We start from the raw sequence: 19,740 nt of genomic DNA, 5'->3' as shown, positions 1-19,740 counted from the left end.
CTGCTGCTGCGGTATGCAGGGCAGCCGTGAAGGAGTATCAAGGGGTACCAGGGGATCAGGGGTAGATGATGGGGTGACCAGTGGAGGTATAACAGGGTTAAATAACAGGGGAGAAACCAGGGGAGCAGGGGTTATATTGGAATGAGGGAAATGCAACGTAGGGGGAATGCAGTGGAATTAGGGTTAATACAGGGGAGTTGGTATAGGGCAGGGGAAATAATAAGGGTTAATGAATCATTGGTGGTATAGGGCAGGGGAATAAATAAGGGTTAAATTGTTGGTGGTATAGGGAGGGTTAATGCAGGGGAATAAGAGTTTGTTGGAGGTATAGGGGGAATAGTAAGGGTTAATGCAGGGGAATCATTGGTGGTATAGGGGGGTTAATAATACTCAGCCGGTATGCTCGTTGTCCAGGGGGTGCTCGTTTTTCCAGGGATGATCCTCTCCTGCTGGGGGCTGGTCCAACAGTGCCTCAGCGTAGCGCCGCTGGACTATTTAAGTTCGGCAGCGCTCGCTCCCGAGGCAGCGCCGCCGGCAAGAGCACGTGGGCCGGCGCGGTGATATGACATCACCGCGCCAGCCCGCGCATCCCAGAGCGCGCTTCCAGGCAAAGGGATCCTTTGATCCTCCGTCTGTAGCGCATCTGCATACTCTGCGGCGCGATAATTATCGAGCCGGAGGTATGCAGATAACAGAGGGGGGGACGTTTGTTTCCCTCTCTCTGTTATGTTAACTATCAGCTGGCGATAGTTAACCCAAAAGGCATCGGATCTCTATTGATCCTATGCCTTTTGAAGTCACCAGAGGCTGGACATAATTGTCCAGCCACCTGGTGACCTTCTCATCTCCTGCAGGGATGCAGGAGGGGGGGACGGGGGGCACCCGGACATCTTTATTTGTGTAGGATATGTGTATAGATGCTTGGGGCACAACCATACACATATACATACAAATCTTCTGGTGGGAGGCATATACAGTACAGACCAAAAGTTTGGACACACCTTCTCATTCAAAGAATTTTATTTATTTTCATGACTATGAAAATTGTAGATTCACACTGAAGGCATCAAAACTATGAATTAACACATGTGGAATTATATACATAACAAACAAGTGTGAAACAACTGAAAATATGTCATATTCTAGGTTCTTCAAAGTAGCCACCTTTTGCTTTGATTACTGCTTTGCACACTCTTGGCATTCTCTTGATGAGCTTCAAGAGGTAGTCCCCTGAAATGGTTTTCACTTCACAGGTATGCCCTGTCAGGTTTAATAAGTGGGATTTCTTGCCTTATAAATGGGGTTGGGACCATCAGTTGCGTTGAGGAGAAGTCAGGTGGATACACAGCTGATAGTCCTACTGAATAGACTGTTAAAATTTGTATTATGGCAAGAAAAAAGCAGCTAAGTAAAGAAAAACGAGTGGCCATCATTACTTTAAGAAATGAAGGTCAGTCAGTCAGCCGCAAAATTGGGAAAACTTTGAAAGTAAGGGCTATTTGACCATGAAGGAGAGTGATGGGGTGCTGCGCCAGATGACCTGGCCTCCACAGTCACCGGATCTGAACCCAATCGAGATGGTTTGGGGTGAGCTGGACCGCAGAGTGAAGGCAAAAGGGCCAACAAGTGCTAAGCATCTCTGGGAACTCCTTCAAGACTGTTGGAAGACCATTTCAGGTGACTACCTCTTGAAGCTCATCAAGAGAATGCCAAGAGTGTGCAAAGCAGTAATCAAAGCAAAAGGTGGCTACTTTGAAGAACCTAGAATATTACATATTTTCAGTTGTTTCACACTTGTTTGTTATGTATATAATTCTACATGTGTTAATTCATAGTTTTGATGCCTTCATAGTCATGAAAATAAAGAAAACTCTTTGAATGAGAAGGTGTGTCCAAACTTTTGGTCTGTACTGTACATATATATATATTCAAAGAGGTTTGGGGCACATCCATAAATATATACAGTCAGGTCCATAAATGTTGGGACATGGACACAATTCTAACATTTTTGGCTCTATACACCACCACAGTGGATTTGAAATGAAACAAACAAGATGTGCTTTAACTGCAGACTGTCAGCTTTCATTTGAGGGTATTTACATCCAAATCAGGTGAACGGTGTAGGAATTACAACAGTTTGCATATGCGCCTCCCACTTGTTAAGGGACCAAAAGTAATGGGACAGAATAATAATCCTAAATCAAACTTTCACTTTTTAATACTTGGTTGCAAATCCTTTGCAGTCAATTACAGCCTGAAGTCTGGAACGCATAGACATCACCAGATGCTGGGTTTCATGCCTGGTGAAGCTCTGCCAGGCCTCTACTGCAACTGTCTTCAGTTCCTGCTTGTTCTTGGGGTATTTTCCCTACAGTTTTGTCTTCAGCAAGTGAAATGCATGCTCAATCGGATTCAGGTCAGGTGATTGACTTGGCCATTGCATAACATTCCACTTCTTTCCCTTAAAAAACTCTTTCATTGCTTTTGCAGTATGCTTTGGGTCATTGTCCTTTTGTACTGTGAAGCGCCGTCCAATGAGTTCTGAAGCATTTGGCTGAATATGAGCAGATAATATTGCCTGAAACACTTCAGAATTCATCCTGCTGCTTTTGTCAGCAGTCACATCATGAATAAATACAAGAGAACCAGTTCCATTGGCAGCCATACATGCCCACGCCATGACACTACCAACACCATGCTTCACTGATGAGGTGGTATGCTTAGGATCATGTGCAGTTCCTTTTCTTCTCCATACTCTTCTCTTCCCATCACTCTGGTACAAGTTGATCTTGGTCTCATCTGTCCATAGGATGTTGTTCCAGAACTGTGAAGGCTTTTTTAGATGTCGTTTGGCAAACTCTAATCTGGCCTTCCTGTTTTTGAGGCTCACCAATGGTTTACATCTTGTGGTGAATACTCTGGTGAAGTCTTCTCTTGATTGTTGACTTTGACACACATACACCTACCTCCTGGAGAGTGTTCTTGATCTGGCCAACTATTGTGAAGGGTGTTTTTCTTCACCAGGGAAATAATTATTCGGTCATCCACCACAGTTGTTTTCCATTGTCTTCCAGGTCTTTTGGTGTTGCTGAGCTCACCGATGCATTCCTTCTTTTTAAGAATGCTCCAAACAGTTGTTTTGGCCACGCCTAATGTTTTTCTCTCTTTTTCAGCCTAATGATGGCTTGCTTCACTGATAGTGACAGCTCTTTGGATCTCATCTTGAGAGTTGACAACAACAGATTCCAAATATATTTAAATATAACACTTCCCTCAACACCCGTCCTGGGAATTCATTCAGCATTGCGACCTCCTCATCTTCCAGCTCCTGCTCTTCGACGGCTTGATCAATGACACGACGCAATGCACGCTACAGAAAGAAGGCGTAAGGTACGATGTCACTGATGGCGCCCCTGGCTGCGACTGACCAGTTTGGTGATCTCATCAAATGGCCGCAGAAGTCTGCATGCATCGCTCATGGGCAGCCACTGGCACGGTGAAAAAAAAAACAAGCTCCCCAGAACCTGTCCTGCCGCAGAGTTTGTACAGGTAGTCGTTAGCGGCACGTTTCTGCTGGAGAAGCCTATCAAGCATATACAAGGTGGAGTTCCAGCACATCGGGCAGTCACAAATCAGACATCTGACGCCAAATATTTCCTTCCGGGGACCTTCCATTGCGGTATGCCAATGGCCACAAATTTTTTAAATGCCTCTGAGTCCACCAGTTTATATGGCAATCACCAAAAAATAGTAAATTAACATATCACGTATGGATCACATGGTCAGGGCGTAGCACAGTCTGACTGATCCACTCACTCCAGGTGTATCAGGTAATGATGGGGGTTTGTCCAATTGTAGGCAGGATAAAGAGAGGGATGGGTGGGATGTTTAGACATGCCCCCAGGAAGAAGCTCAGGCGAAACGTGCGTTGGGGTGCCCTGTGACTCTCCTAGTCTGTATGACAATGATAGCTATTTCTCACATGGATATTGTCAAGTGGTTGCCTTGTGGGTTGGATTATATAGTGTTGATGTAACGGCGTGCCGAAGGCACACTCGGTCTCCCATCAGCCGCAGACCTGCTGCTTTGCTTTGGGAGCGAGGATCTGTGTTTGACCTCGTTCCCAGGGCGGCTTTGCTAGCTGGGAGGCTCCCTGCTCCTAGGTCTGCCTTGAGCGCCGAGCTGATCACTCGTTGCTCGACTGGTCGGTCTGTCGGTCATGTGACGCTGGCCACGTCACATGACCCTCACTCCCCACTATAAATACAGGCAGCCTGCTGGCCACAGGTTGCCTGTTAATTTAGGTTCCTGGCAGTTGTTGGATACCTGTGTACTTACCTGATCCTGTTCCCTGATGATCCTTTGCCTGCTCCTCCTGTACTGCGCATCCTTCCTGGTATATTGACCTCGGCTTCCACCTGACTATTCTTTGCGGACTCCTTTGGTACTTCTCGACTCTCCTGGTATTTATGATCCTGGCTTCTCCTGACCTTTCTTTGCTTATCCCTCTGTACTGCGTTGTCCTCTTGGTTTTGACCCGGTCCGTTCACTATCCGTTATTTGTCTTGTCTGTCCTTCCCGCACGTATACTAAGTTAGGGACTGCCGTCCAGTTGTCCCCTGTCATCAGGAATCGTGAGGCAAGTAGGCAGGGCCAGGGGTGAGGGTGGAGCGCAGTGGTCACTATCCTCCCCCCTGTGTGTGTGTGTACGTGACCGTTACAGATTAACAGGCCCAGTAACCACTGTATAATGAATCCTCTGGTGACCCTGACTGACCATGTCTCTAATCTGACGCAGATGGTGCAGGAGCTAGGGGAAAAACTCTGTTCTTTTGAGTTAGGGCAAGATTCTTCCACTCCTCAGGCCTCCAGTCTGCATTTTGAGCCCCAGATTAAGCTCCCAGAACCCTTTTCTGGAGACCGGAAGAAGTTTCTCTCTTTTAAGGAGAGTTGCAGACTTTACTTCCGTTTGCGCCCCGTGTCCTCTGGCACCGAGAGTCAACGCATGGGCATTATCATTTCCCGACTACAGGGTGAGCCCCAGGACTGGTCGTTCTCTTTACCTGCTGGCGCCAGTTGTTTAACTTCTGTGGAGGGGTTCTTTCAGGCCCTGGGTACCCTCTATGATGAACCAGACAGGGCTCTAGTAGCCGAGACGGCTCTGAAGGCACTGGTTCAGGGCAATCTACCTGCGGAGGATTATTGCACCCAATTCAGAAGGTGGTGTGTCCCCTCAGGATGGAACAAACCAGCCCTGAAGAGTCAGTTCAGGTCAGGTCTGTCTGATAATTTAAAGGATCTTCTGGTCAGTGATCAACTTCCAGAGACTTTAGAGGAGATGATGACCCTTGTTGTCCGACTTGACTGACGGTTTAGAGAGAGACGACAGGAACAACAGTTCTCTTCCCAGATGGTGGTCTAGTCAGAGGCCTATCCCAGAGACAATGCTGAGGTCTCCACCGAGGAACCCATGCAGGTTGGCATGACCCGAGGGAATCTTCGCCGCAGACGTGGAGAATGCTTTTACTGTGGAGATCCTGACCATTGGATCAACCAGTGTCCTAAGAAGGTCCTATCTTGACGACATTTTGATATTCTCTCCTGACTTCGAATCCCATGTGTCTCATGTTAAACAAGTATTAGAGGTGTTGAGGGAGAATCAGCTATCCGCTAAGCAAGAGAAATGTGTCTTTGGTGTACAGGAGATTCTGTTTCTAGGGCATGTTCTGACTTCTCACGCCTTCAAGATGGATCCTGGTAAGGTACTAGCAATTAAGGAATGGGTAAGACCTTCATCCTTAAAGGCCTTACAACGGTTCTTAGGTTTCGCCAATTACTATCGTAAATTTATTATGAATTTTTCCGTAATTGTTAAACCGTTGACCGACCTTACTAAGAAAGGGGCGGATTTGGAGAATTGGTCTACTGAGGCCATTTCTTCATTTTAAAAATTAAAAAAGGCATTCAGTAGCGCTCTTATTCTGATCCAGCCTGATCAGGAGAGACCTTTTATTGTGGAGGTGGATGCGTCCGAGGACGGCGCAGGAGCAGTCCTTTCACAAGGTCCTGCTAGCCTCACTAACCTGAGACCATGTGCCTTCTTCTCCAGGAAATTCTCTCCCACGGAGAGAAACTACGACATAGGGAATAGGGAGCTTCTGGCCATTAAATGGGCATTTGAGGAGTGGAGACATTTTCTGGAGGGGGCAAGGCATTGTGTAACTGTTGTCACTGACCATAAAAACCTTATGTTTCTCGAGTCTGCTAAGAAGTTGAATCCCCGTCAAGCCAGATGGGCTCTGTTTTTTACTCGTTTTTATTTTTCCATTACGTTCAGGCCAGGAAGTAAAAATGTGAAGGCGGACGCATTATCTCGGAGCTTCCATGCTTTTCAACCTACTGAGGTACCACCTGAATCCATCCTACCAGCAAAAATCTTCATAGCAGCTCTAACCCAGGATATCTCAGCTCGCATTAGGTCTGAACAACATCTGGCACCGGTATCCACCCCAACAGATAAGTTGTTTGTTCCCGTACAATTTCGTCTCCAGCTGTTGGGTGAGTGTCACGATTCTGCCTTTTGTGGACATCCGGGTGTTGAGGGCACTAAGGATCTGGTTTCTAGATCTTATTGATGGCCCACTCTAACTAGGGATGTCAAGTCCTACGTGTCAGCCTGTGAGGTTTGTGCCAGGTCCAAGACACCTAGGACTCGCCCTGCTGGTAACCTACGACCCCTACCCATTCCCAGTAGACCCTGGTCCCATATCTCGATGGACTTTATAACTGACCTACCGCCGGCGGAGGGTAAGACTGTAGTTTGGGTAGTGGTCGATAGGTTTAGCAAGATGGTCCATTTCGTTCCCCCCGACTAAACTCCCGAATGCCAAAACCGTGGCGTCTATTTTTGTGAAAGAAATTGTTTGATTGCATGGTATCCCGGAAAATATTGTTTCTGACAGGGGTGTGCAGTTTGTGTCTAAATTCTGGAGGGTCTTCTGTCAAAAATGTCAAATTTCATTGTCTTTTTCCTCTGCCTACCACCCTGAGAGTAATGGGCAGACTGAACGCCTTAATCAGTCTGTGGAACAATTCTTGAGGTTGTATGTTGCTGATGACCAGCAATTATGGGTGAAATTTCTTCCATTGGCTGAATTTGCTTTGAATAACCGTGTCAATTCTTCTGCTGGGGTTTCACCTTTCTTTTGTAACCATGGTTTCCATCCCCGTTTTCATTCTGGGTCATCCGTCTCCTCCTCTAACCCTGAGGAGGATAGGCTCTCCTCTGAACTGTGCACAGTTTGGGCTCGGGTTCAATCGAACTTAGAAAAGGCTCAAAGTTCTCAGAAACTCAAGGCCTATAGGAGACGTTCAAGGGGGGTGAATTTTCAGGTTGGGGATAACGTATGGTTGTCCTCCAAGAATCTCTCTCTTAATGTAGATTCTAAAAAGTTTGCTCCTCGTTTTATTGGACCATATAAGATCACGGAGGTGATTAACCCGGTTTCATTTAGGTTGGAGCTGCCCCAGTCATTCCACATTCATAATGTGTTCCATAAAGCTCTACTTAAAAAATATTTTGAACCGGTAGTACCATCGAAAGCCTCGCCTCTGCCGGTTCTTGTTAATGATGCTGTCGAGTATGTGGAGTCTAAAATAGTGGATGTCAGGAAGGTGCGTAATTCCTTGCAGTACCTGATTCACTGGAAGAGGTATGGACCTGAAGAGAGATCTTGGGTACCTGCCAGGGAGGTTCATGCTCCTAGACTTGTTCGAAAATTTCATTTAGAACACCCTGAAAGGCCATCGCCTGAAGTCTTGGGTCCGGTGGCCCCTCGTAAAAGGGGGGGTACTGTAACGGGGTGCCGAAGGCACACTCGGTCTCCCATCAGCCGCAGACCTGCTGCTTAGCTTTGGGAGCGAGGATCTGTGTTTGACCTCGTTCCCAGGGCGACTTTGCTAGCTGGGAGGCTCCCTGCTCCTAGGTCTGCCTTGAGCGCCGAGCTGATCACTCGGTGCTCGACTGGTAAGTCTGTCGGTCATGTGACGCTGGCCACGTCACATGACCCTCACTCCCCACTATAAACACAGGCAGCCTGCTGGCCACAGGTTGCCTGTTAATTTAGGTTCCTGGCAGTTGTTGGATACCTGTATACTTACCTGATCCTGTTCCCTGACGATCCTTTGCCTGCTCCTCCTGTACTGCACATCCTTCCTGGTAATTATGACCCCGACTTCTCCTGACCTTTCTTTGCTTATCCCTCTGTACTGCGTTGTCCTCTTGGTTTTGACCCGGTCCGTTCACTATCCGTTATTTGTCTTGTCTGTCCTTCCCGCACGTATACTAAGTTAGGGACTGCCATCCAGTTGTCCCCTGTCATCAGGACTCGTGAGGCAAGTAGGCAGGGCCAGGGGTGAGGCAGCCCAGTGGTCACTATCCTCCCCCCTGTGTGTGTGTGTGTGTGTACGTGACAGTTACAGTTGATTGCATATTGAGGACGGTTGTTCACTTATACTATATGCTTGCAACAGTGTAGCCAACCTGCTGGGCATTATATGAGATATGTGGTATGGTGTATTAGCTACATATGGGACAATTAGGTTTGGATTACAATGTGAAATATGTAATTGATATTAGGATTTACCATTGCCTACTGTCTCTTAGTGATGTAATTTTTTAGACTGGGAGTATCTTGGGGATATCTCCAACATTGCTGCTTATTTTTATATTTTTTGATGTCTCTGATAATGAATTGATTTGTAATAATAAAGATATGTTAATTTACTATTCATGTGTGTCTTGTTTTTGGTGATTGTTGATGTTGTGTAGCACACATTCAAACTTGGTAGTTTGTCTACTTTTTGGGTTTTGCAGTTTATATGGCAGTAGTTGGCGGGCTAGCAGTTCCGGCGGGCAGCCGTTGGGCAAGAGGGTTATCCGGTGTCATCAACTTTTTATGTTCGAACATTTGGGACACGGAAGCCTGCCTTTTGCCAGATGAACGCGACGACGGCACGGTGGAAGGTGGAGTGGAGGACAAATGGGAGGAGGAGAAGAGGGAGGACGTGGAGCGCCGGGAGTGTTGTGGGTTCTGACGGTGTTGCTCCCACTGGGCTCGGTTATCAGAGGCCAGGTGCCTTCTTAAGGCGGTCATCCCCAGGTGAGTGTTGGGCTTTCCGCGACTTATGCATTGAAAGCGTAGGCTGCAGATAGCAACACTATTGTCAGCAGCTGACACGTTAAAAAAACACACACTGCGGAGCCATGTGCCGGTGTCCTGGGAGCGCCAGATTTGACCGTGCATGGTGGATGGCTCGCTCCAGATACATTTGCAGTCTGCTTTTTGCCTCCTGTGCACTGTGAGTTCTGCCTGCTTCTCCTCCCTATCTGCTGCTCCGTCTCTCCCTCTGAACTCCCCTCCTCTTCCTCTCTTGTGGGCACCCAAGTGACGTCCATCGACGGGTCATCATCGTCCCCTTCACCACCACTGACATTAGAGATGTCGGAGTAGGCAGCAACAGCAGGGACCACCCTCCTTAGGCTGATCTGGGTACTGTCGTCAGACCGCTGGGTGGCGGCCGTTGCTACCTCCTCTTCCTGATCCGATGCCAAGAATGGCTGCGCATTGGTAAGGTCTTGGAATGGATGGGAAAATAATTCCTCTGACTCGAGTGGAGGGGCTATGGTAGTGGTGGTGTCTTTGGGGGTGCACACAGCAGAGAGTGAGGAGGGTGCTGATACAGAGGATGAGGAGGGTGCAGAAGCGGAAGGCTGAGTGAGCTACTCAACCAACTCTGGTGCGTCCTTTGACGTAATCGCACGCACCTTCTCCAACTTCCCACTTTAGCTCCGGCCTGGTGCACCTGCCCGACCCCTACCACCCCTGCGGAATGGCCTGCCTCTTCCTCTGCCTATCATTTTCAAAATGACCCTATAGAATAGCAGTATTTGTGGAAGCAGGTATATAGAACCCCTTAATGAGTATTTGCTGGAAGCAGGTATATCAAACCCCTTAATCAGTTTTTTGGGGGGCAACAGGTATATCACACCAGTTGCAATTAGTTGTTCCAATACCGTTTTTCGCTCTGTATAGCTGCGGTATCTCATCAGAACTGCACACAAATGCTGCATAATACAAATGCACTATATAGAAAGTATATTATAGGTATATCACACCCCTGCTTCAATCAGTTTTTTTGGTGGGGCAACTGGTATATCACACCAGTTGCAATTAGCTGTTCCAATAGAGTTTGTCCCTCTGTATAGCTGCAGTATTGCAGCGGAACCGCACACAACTGCTGCACAATACAAATGCACTATAATATACTTTCTATGTTTGTGGCCCTATTAGCTAGCGTTTGGTGTCTCTAACAGTCTAACCCTGCTCCACACAGCAACCTCTCCCTACACTGGCAAAATACTGAATGTAAAATGGCGGCCAGATCGGGTTTATTTGTAGGGCAGGGGTGTGTCCATGTGCTAAAACGTCTCAATTAGCTGTCCTGTCCCACCTGATGGATGTTTAATGGGTAAAAGTTCGGCACAATGCAAAAGAATATGCCGACAGAGGACATCGCCATATGTTCGCATGTTCGGCGAACAGCGAACGAGCAAAGTTTGCCACAAAACGACCGCCGGATGAACCACAAGGCCAGCTCTATTCATGAGTCATTACAAGCAGGGCAAAAGTCCTCAGATACACCCTAGCAAGCTTTTATTACCGCAGATAAAGTGCTAGAAGATGTGTGAATGATAGCAGCAATCCGATATACACCTTAGTGTTAGTGCAGGCTTTTATAGGCTGAGTGCTACACGGTGTGTGGACTCTTAAGCAGGGTGCCCCACTTACTAGCGCCCCAACAAGATGAAAAGTGCCATCTATTGTTTTTATAGACTTATGAAAAGACTAATAGTCTTGTCATAAGACTACGAAGCCAATAGATGGAGCTGTTCATGAGTAGTGTAGATTGCGAATATTCTAATCACTAATTTTTATCGCGAATATTGCATGCATATGATTTTTCAGCTGAAAAACAAGGCAGATTCTGCTCATTTGCATGTCTTTCCCATATGCCCATGTTTATGCAAATGAGTTTACATGACAAAACTGTATAGAAAGGTTATTGAGGGGGCGTGTCCGGACGCCGATGGTGATGGCTGCTTTGAAGGAGCTGCTCCTACCTGCACCGCAACTTTCTGGCCAGCGACACATCTCTCTGGGATCCTATGGGGAAGAAAGTGGCACCGAAAAAGACCCCTAACCCTCCCCGATCCCCCTCACCTACTAGGACTCTTGAGCAGTGCTGGGATTGCACACCGGGTCCGGCGCTTCCACTTCGCAGCACCAAGGCACAGAGGGCCTCCCGCCATTCCTCCCTCCCCCCGCTGGATTCCCGCGCCCTGACCAGGAAAAAGGACTCAGCGCTACTTACCCCTACTGGATTTCTTCCAGGAACCGGGCCGCCATCCACAGTGTCTGCACGCGGATCCTCTGACCTGGGGCTCTCACCGGCCGCCCCGGACTTTCGGCCTGCTGCTGCTGGAAGGATGGATCCCGCCATGATGGCTCCTGGATCCACCTCTCAGGGGGTGACTGCAATTAAAGGTACTGTGGCCATTAGGGGACGGGATGTTATCCCAGGGGACCCTGCATCCAGCCTTCCTGGGACCCCCCCACATGAGCCCCGGCGAAATGAGCAGCCCCCAGCCCCTCCATTGCTGGACCAGGGGGACAGTAGCTCTCCTCTCCCTTCAGACATCTGGGCCAAATCCCCAAGCCCTCCATCACTTTCCGTTATGGACCCCCCACCCCTGCCTGAACCTCCACAGCCCTGGGCGAGCTATTTTAGCCGCTTTCCTACAAAAGAGGACTTTCAGGTTCTTATTTCTGAAGTTACGGAAGCCTGCAGAGCTGAAATTGCGGCAGTTCGCACCGATATTAAACATGTGGTGGACCGGGTTGACTCCCTAGAAAATGCCCATGACGATACCAGGCAATATACACTGCTCAAAAAAATAAAGGGAACACTTAAACAACACAATGTAACTCCAAGTCAATCACACTTCTGTGAAATCAAACTGTCCACTTAGGAAGCAACACTGAGTGACAATCAATTTCACATGCTGTTGTGCAAATGGGATAGACAACAGGTGGAAATTATAGGCAATTAGCAAGAAACCACCAATAAAGGAGTGGTTCTGCAGGTGGTAACCACAGACCACTTCTCAGTTCCTATGCTTCCTGGCTGATGTTTTGGTCACTTTTAAATGCTGGCGGTGCTTTCACTCTAGTGGTAGCATGAGATGGAGTCTACAACCCACACAAGTGGCTCAGGTAGTGCAGCTTATCCAGGATGGCACATCAATGCGAGCTGTGGCAAGAAGGTTTGCTGTGTCTGTCAGCGTAGTGTCCAGAGCATGGAGGCGCTACCAGGAGACAGGCCAGTACATCAGGAGACGTGGAGGAGGCCGTAGGAGGGCAAGAACCCAGTAGCAGGACCGCTACCTCCGCCTTTGTGCAAGGAGGAACAGGAGGAGCACTGCCAGAGCCCTGCAAAATGACCTCCAGCAGGCCACAAATGTGCATGTGTCTGCTCAAACTGTCAGAAACAGACTCCATGATGGTGATATGAGGGCCCGACGTCCACAGGTGGGGGTTGTGCTTACAGCCCAACACCGTGCAGGACGTTTGGCATTTGCCAGAGAACACCAAGATTGGCAAATTCGCCACTGGCGCCCTGTGCTCATCACAGATGAAAGCAGGTTCACACTGAGCACATGTGACAGAGTCTGGAGACGCCGTGGAGAACGTTCTGCTGCCTGCAACATCCTCCAGCATGACCGGTTTGGCATTGGGTCAGTAATGGTGTGGGGTGGCATTTCTTTGGAGGGCCGCACAGCCCTCCATGTGCTCGCCAGAGGTAGCCTGACTGCCATTAGGTACCGAGATGAGATCCTCAGACATTGATGCTATGGACTGGCCCGCCAGTTCCCCAGACCTGAATCCAATTGAGCACATCTGGGACATCATGTCTCGCTCTATCCACCAACGTCACGTTGCACCACAGACTGTCCAGGAGTTGGCAGTTGCTTTAGATCCCTCAGGAGACCGTCCGCCACCTCATCAGGAGCATGCACAGGCGTTGTAGGGAGGTCATACAGGCACGTGGAGGCCACACACACTACTGAGCCTCATTTTGACTTGTTTTAAGGACATTACATCAAAGTTGGATCAGCCTGTAGTGTGTTTTTCCACTTTAATTTTGAGTGTGACTCCAAATCCAGACCTCCGTGGGTTAAATAATTTGATTTCCATTTTTTTTATTTTTGTGTGATTTTGTTGTCAGCACATTCAACTATGTAAAGAACAAAGTATTTCAGAAAAATATTTAATTAATTCAGATCTAGGATGTGTTATTTTTGTGTTCCCTTTATTTTTTTGAGCAGTGTATTTCCACGCTTCATGAATCCATTTCTGCCCAAACGGCTGTGCTCAGGGGCATGGGGCGGCACTTAGAGGACTTGGATAACAGAGGGATAATATCCGAGTACGGGGTCTTCCGGCAACAAAGATCTCTTTGCTACGCTAGAAGCCATCTTTAACATGATCCTGGGGCAACCATCTTCGCACAAGATCAAGCTGGACAGAGCTCATAGAGCACTCAGGCCTAAGGGATCTGCTGTCCACGATTGTTATGTCCACGATTTTTTCCGGACCTATCCTGGTTCACACTCCAGAAAAGGAGACATCTCCAGCCTCTCCTCACATTACTCAGGGACCGCCAGATCGCCTATCGCTGGGGATTCCCTTTTGCTCTGATGGTCCGTCATCAAGGAAGAACAGAAAGGAAGAACAGAGACTCTCCGTTCCTTTTCGGATCTTCACCCTTTCTGCGAATCACTTGGAATTCCTATGCCTGACATGTCGGACTGGGAGTTTGAGCCTCCAGCGCTTCCACCGCCCCACATTTGGTCTCCTGTAACCAGTAAAAGAAGACCTGGTCCAAGTGCATCCTCTTCCCCGCGGTCTCCTCCGTCAGGACATCGCCCATCTGCTTGATCGCCAATGGCTGAGGGGATTTGGTTGTCCAGAACTGGCCCTTAATCCCTTTCGCCCTCAGGATTGATGGTCCCTGAAGGGTCCCCATATTGATCACTTATTTCCTTTGTTTAGCCAGTCATTGTTTTCTTGCAGGCTCTCTGAAGGCTCCACCTAGTTGTAACCTGTTTTCGTTTCTCTCAAATAATTGTAGTTGGCTCCCCGGTCAGCATTAACCTGTTGGTCTCAGACACTTACACCCCCGACGGGGCTTCTTATTTGCCCCTAGCAGGGATCACATCCCTGGGAAAAGCTGTTTATTGCTGTTTGTCTGTCTTTGTGTTGTCCCGTCCTGTCTTTTCCCCCTCCCCCTTGTGTTCTCTCTCCCGCTGTAGGTACCTGAACTTCTTTGCCTGTGGAGATCGTGTAGCTCAGCCCTGCCTTTGACCCGTTGTCCGACTGGTGCGAACCTCCTGACATATACGGACCTCCTTGGTGAGCTGTACCCTACATACATTGTGTATCATCTCATACTCACACGATGCGGTGCATAACCTTTAATGTCAAGGGGCTTAATTCCAATGCCAAGAGGAAACTCTTGCTTTTGGAATTGAAATCCCTTAAAGAGGACATTGTGTTCTTACAGGAAACACACTTTGATGGCAACTCCTCCTTCCGTTTTGCCTCTCACCTTTATCCTACTGCTTACTCGGCTACTCACAGCCGTCGGAGGGCAGGTGTTTCCATCTTGGTGTCAGCACAGTGTCCCCTCAGGATTGAATCTTCAATATTGGATCCACAGGGCCGTTACATTATACTCCGGGGCTGTTTGGCGGATAGACCTATCACCTTATGTAACATTTATGCACCAAACACGTCCCAAATTCGCTTTCTCGACGGAATCTTCCGTAAGGTCTTTGGTGAGGGCGCGGACTCTTCAGAGCCCCTGGTCCTCCTGGGGGGAGATTTTAATGCAGTGTTCTCTGAATCGATGGATCGTCTGGCCCTTCCAGGTAGACCAATACACTCGGTGCTTAGCCAGAGATTTTCGTAAACTTGTGCGGATATACTCTCTGTATGACCTCTGGCGCCTCACTTATCCCACTGATAGGTCCTTCTCCTTTTACTCTGCCCCACATGGTTCACACACCCGTATTGATTACCTCTTTGGTACCATTTCGACCCTTAGATTATTGGACGGAGCGGACTTGGGCCAAATTACCTGGTCAGACCATGCTCCTGTACTAGTTGACATTAGTAGTGGGTCGGGCCATGTACGCCATTGCCACTGGAGACTTAATGACTCCCTCCTGAAACAACCTACCATTAGGGAGGAACTCCGCGAACATCTGAAAACGTATTTTGACCTAAATGAAGGATCAGTAGGGGATGTTCGTCCTTTGTGGGAAGCGCATAAAGCGGTCATGAGGGGTCATTGTATTTCAATAAGCTCAAAATTAAAGAAGGACTCGACTGCCTTAGTCAAGACCCTTAAGTCCCGCCTTCAAACACTAGAAGACAAGATAGCTGCTAATCCCTCACGCTGCACACTGAGACGAATTGTAGATACTAGGACCCAATTGAAGACTCTGGCCTTAGGTCGTGTCAGCAAGTTATTACTTTACACACGACAGCGCCATTACGCCTGGGGGAACAAACCCCACACTTTGCTGGCCAGACAGCTTAGGAACCACAGCTCCCAAATGGGGCCGAGTGCTATTAGGGGATCTGACGGAACAATCCACTATGACCCCCGGGTGATAGCGGAGCAGTTCTCAGCCTATTACTCCTCCCTGTATAACTTACCCTCCGACCTTCCCGTGGATGAAGGACTGAGAGATAGTACACTCCGGTCTTATTTGGCATCCTGTCGCCTTCCTACCCTATCGACTTCCGACCTTGCCGCCCTTAATAGTCCGATCACGCCGGAGATTGGGGAGGTGGTGGAACATCTACCTGAGGGTAAATCCCCAGGGCCTGATGGCTTTTCGTAAATATAAGACCTTTAAGACTGAACTAACCCCTCACTTAGTTACCCTATTCAATAATTTCCTAGCTGGCAATGCAGTGCCTGCCCCAATGTCCCACTCCTATCTCACGATGATTCCGAAGCCTGGGAAGGATCCGCACGAATACCCTTACTATAGGCCCATTGCCCTACTTAACTCAGACCTTAAGATTTTCACCAAAACCCTAGCTACCCGACTAGACGTTTTTCTCCCCTCCCTGATTCATAAAGACCAGGTGGGATTTGTCCCGGGGCGTCGGGGCCGACAACACACGAAGAAACATTGACCTGATGTCATATCTCACTCGGATGAGGAGGCATTACTTCTTAGTTTGGATGCAGAAAAGGCATTCGACCGTTTAGGTTGGCCTTTCCTCTTTGCTACCCTCCAGGCTTACAGCCTTTCTGGCCCATTTGTTAGAGTCATTGATAGTCTATACTCCTTCCCCACAGAGACGATCAGACTACCTCATGCTCAATCTCGACCCATAAACATTGCTAATGGAACGAGGCAGGGTTGCCCCCTATCTCCCCTACTTTTTGCCATGTGTATCGAACCCCTGGCAGCCAAGATCAGGGCTTGGCCAGATATCAGAGGTGTTATGGTCAAGGATAGGGAGTTTAGGCTATCGCTATATGCTGATGATATCCTCCTTACACTTTCCAAGCTTCACATTTCTCTACCAAACCTCCACTCCATCTTACAGGAGTTTGGTTGTCTCTCGGGGTATAAGGTCAACATTTATAAAACTGAGGCCCTCCCTCTTAATCTTTCTCAGACGGCCCTGAGCTCTCTCAAGGTGAACTTTCCTTTCCATTGGAAGACTGATTCTCTGCGATATTTGGGGGTTGACCTCGCTCCCCGATATGAGGAGCTTTACAAAGCCAATTTCCCACGTATATATGCAGAGATTAGGGGTCTTCTTGATAGGTGGCACCCTCTCCCACGGGGCGTATTGCTACGACTAAAATTACGATCTGTACCTTTTTGAGACCTTACCGATTAAAGTCCCCCTTAAAGACCTGAGATCCACTCGATCCCACCTCCTTAGATTCATATGGGCGGGAAGGCGGCACAGAATCCAGAGGTCTGTTCTATCTAGTAGGCACCAAGGCGGTCTAGGGGTTCCGGATCTGTCTAAATATTACTGGGCGGCCCAGCTACGCTCTGTCACAGCCTGGGCTTCCTTGCACCCTTATTCTGTCTGGATGCAAGTAGAAAGACTCTGGCTAGCTCCTGTACACCCTAACTCCATGCTATGGTCCGGACCTGACAGGACTCAGCCAGCCAAGGATCTCCTAGGGCCCATGGTGTGTACCAGCCGCATCTGGCAGCAGTGCAGTAGCAAATTCCCTCTGTAGTACACTCACTCCGCCATGACCTTCTTATATCACCCCACGCTCCCTGCTAGTCTGATCACGTCCACGAGACCATGGTTTCAGCGGGGGTGTTTCGGTTCACTGATATTGTGGACCCCTTCACTAGGGTCCTTCTGCCGTTTATTACCCTGAAGGCCAAATATATCATCCCCCCACCAACTTTTTATATCCAGATTAAGCACTTTGCCCAGTCCATCTTTTCAGGGGTCACACTTTCCCTCCCGACCCCCTTTGCAGGGAAGGGGTACATGTGAAAGGTTTAATTTCTGAGATTTTCTCCATATTGCTGACTCCCTTCCCTGATCGGGTCCAAAGGCATTCCTACATGGTGCGGTGGGAGGAATATCTGGGGAGGACCTTGCCAGACTCACTCTGGCACCTTATATGGAGGAGGGCAGCAAAATCATCTATGTCGGTACTTCATCAGGAGAACCAATATAAGATCTTAAATGTACTGGTATCACTCCTGACCTCCTCCATAGAATGAATCCAGTAGTCCCGGCTGATTGTTGATGTGACTTACATAGGGGTACATTGCCTCACATTTTTTGGGACTGTCCCAAGATATGCCCCTACTGGACTGAAGTAGGCGCCCTCCTGACTGATGTCTTTGGAATTTAAATCCGGCCGGATCCCATGTCCTTCCTGCTCAATGTGGTCCCCATACAAGTTAAAAAACATGCACTCAAGCTTCTGCTACTGATACCAACAGCAGCTCGTTGTCTATTCTCCCAAGCCTGGAAAAGCCCCGAACCACCACGAGTCTGATTTGTATGCCAGGGTGATGGATGTCCGAACAATAGAGTACTCCACTGCTATGTTTCAGGACAAAATAGCACTCTTTAATGCCATATGGGACATATGGGATAATTATTGGTCCACTAGGCAACCTTGATGATCTCTTGTGAAAGGAATGTTCTCTCCCCCCCCCTTTTCTAGGTCTTTGTCCATGTCATTTGTCTTGTCTCTTGGGAATTTGTTGGGTTAGGTATTACTGGTTGAGAAGCTCAGGGCCTTAAGGTCCTTAAGGCTCTCCCGCTTCTACCTGATGTCTCTTTGTTTAGGATATATCGCACAGCAGTCCTTACTTGGGCTGGTTACAGATAGATGCAGTCTCAGTTCAATGTAATGCTTTATTTTTGTTCATATCAAGTGTTACATCTGCCCATCCAATATGTATGTGATATTTTGTGTATTATCCTTACCTTGTACTTCTGTGCATTATTCTACTGTAAAAGTGTATTCATGTTTGTTTTACACCATAATAAACATACAATTATAAAAAAATAAAAAGGTTATTGAATATTATGTTAGGACAATCAGAAAACGGTCACCCTATTGATATTGATCTAGGTGCACAGGTCCACCCAAGCCATCCAACAGATATGAAGCAACTTTGAGGCTTACTGGCTCTGTCAGATGAGAGATGTTTGGAATGTCTCAGTGCACAAGGCTGCCATTGTAAGTTATGCTGACTGATATCCGTCTCATTGATAGACTGTTGGCTTGCACATACCTGGCTTTTGGCATATAGCCTTTGTGTGGTTGTCTATTCTATGTCATAGGTAATGGGAGTCCAAGATGCATCCAGCCATCCTCCTAATGCCGTTTCCAAACCATTTTGATGGGGTTTTTATCAATTTCTAACTATTTTTTGTTAACCAGACACCCTCCCCTCAGAGCAGGGGGTGCCTGGTTTGATGCTCACATCTCCCATCGACTTTCATTGTATTAAATTTTACTTGAGCGCACGCAGTATTCGGCCGAACACTGCAATGTGCCGAGCATAGCGATACTCGAGCCGAACAGCAGTTCGGCCAAGCATGCTCGCTCAACACTAATTGGCACTATTTTGGTGTGCATATGAGTTACAATTTTTTTCCACTTTACTTTTTTGTCCCACTCTTGGACTTGGACTTTTGGGGGTCTGATCCCCTTTACAATGCATTACGTATTGTGATGTTTCGGCTGTAAGTGTATTACACTTACAGCCTTCCTGCCTGTGAGATCCAGGGGGCTGGATCTCACAGGCTGTCATGGAAGGCAGCCATGATGCCTAAGGAAGGCATCGGGCTGCCTTCCCTGCCATCGGGTCCCCGTCACAGCAGTGCAGGGACCCGATGGCTGCTTCCTCCCTGCACTGACATCGCACTGACCATGGCTGTGCAGGGGTTAATGCGCCGCCACCGGTGATTTCACCGATGCCGGCGCATACAGCAGGGGTCCGGCTATCAGTGACTGCCGGACCCCTGCTGCTGATCGGGCGGGCGCAGCTCCTGCACCGCCCAATCAGCGTGCCGTACATGTGTGGGC

At 48.3% G+C, this 19,740-nt stretch overlaps 1 protein-coding gene across 1 annotated transcript in view; it reads right to left on the bottom strand.

Moving 5' to 3' along the window:
• LOC120983453 (phytanoyl-CoA dioxygenase, peroxisomal-like) overlaps positions 1–19,740 on the bottom strand; it is a 251,628-nt gene that overhangs the window by 164,263 nt on the left and 67,625 nt on the right. The window lies entirely within an intron of this gene.

Source organism: Bufo bufo, chromosome 1 (genome assembly GCF_905171765.1).
Source record: "Bufo bufo chromosome 1, aBufBuf1.1, whole genome shotgun sequence".
In the NCBI taxonomy this organism is placed as follows: Eukaryota; Metazoa; Chordata; class Amphibia; order Anura; family Bufonidae; genus Bufo; species Bufo bufo.
Note: the sequence above shows the minus strand (reverse complement) of the source record. Positions and strands in the feature narration are given on the sequence as shown.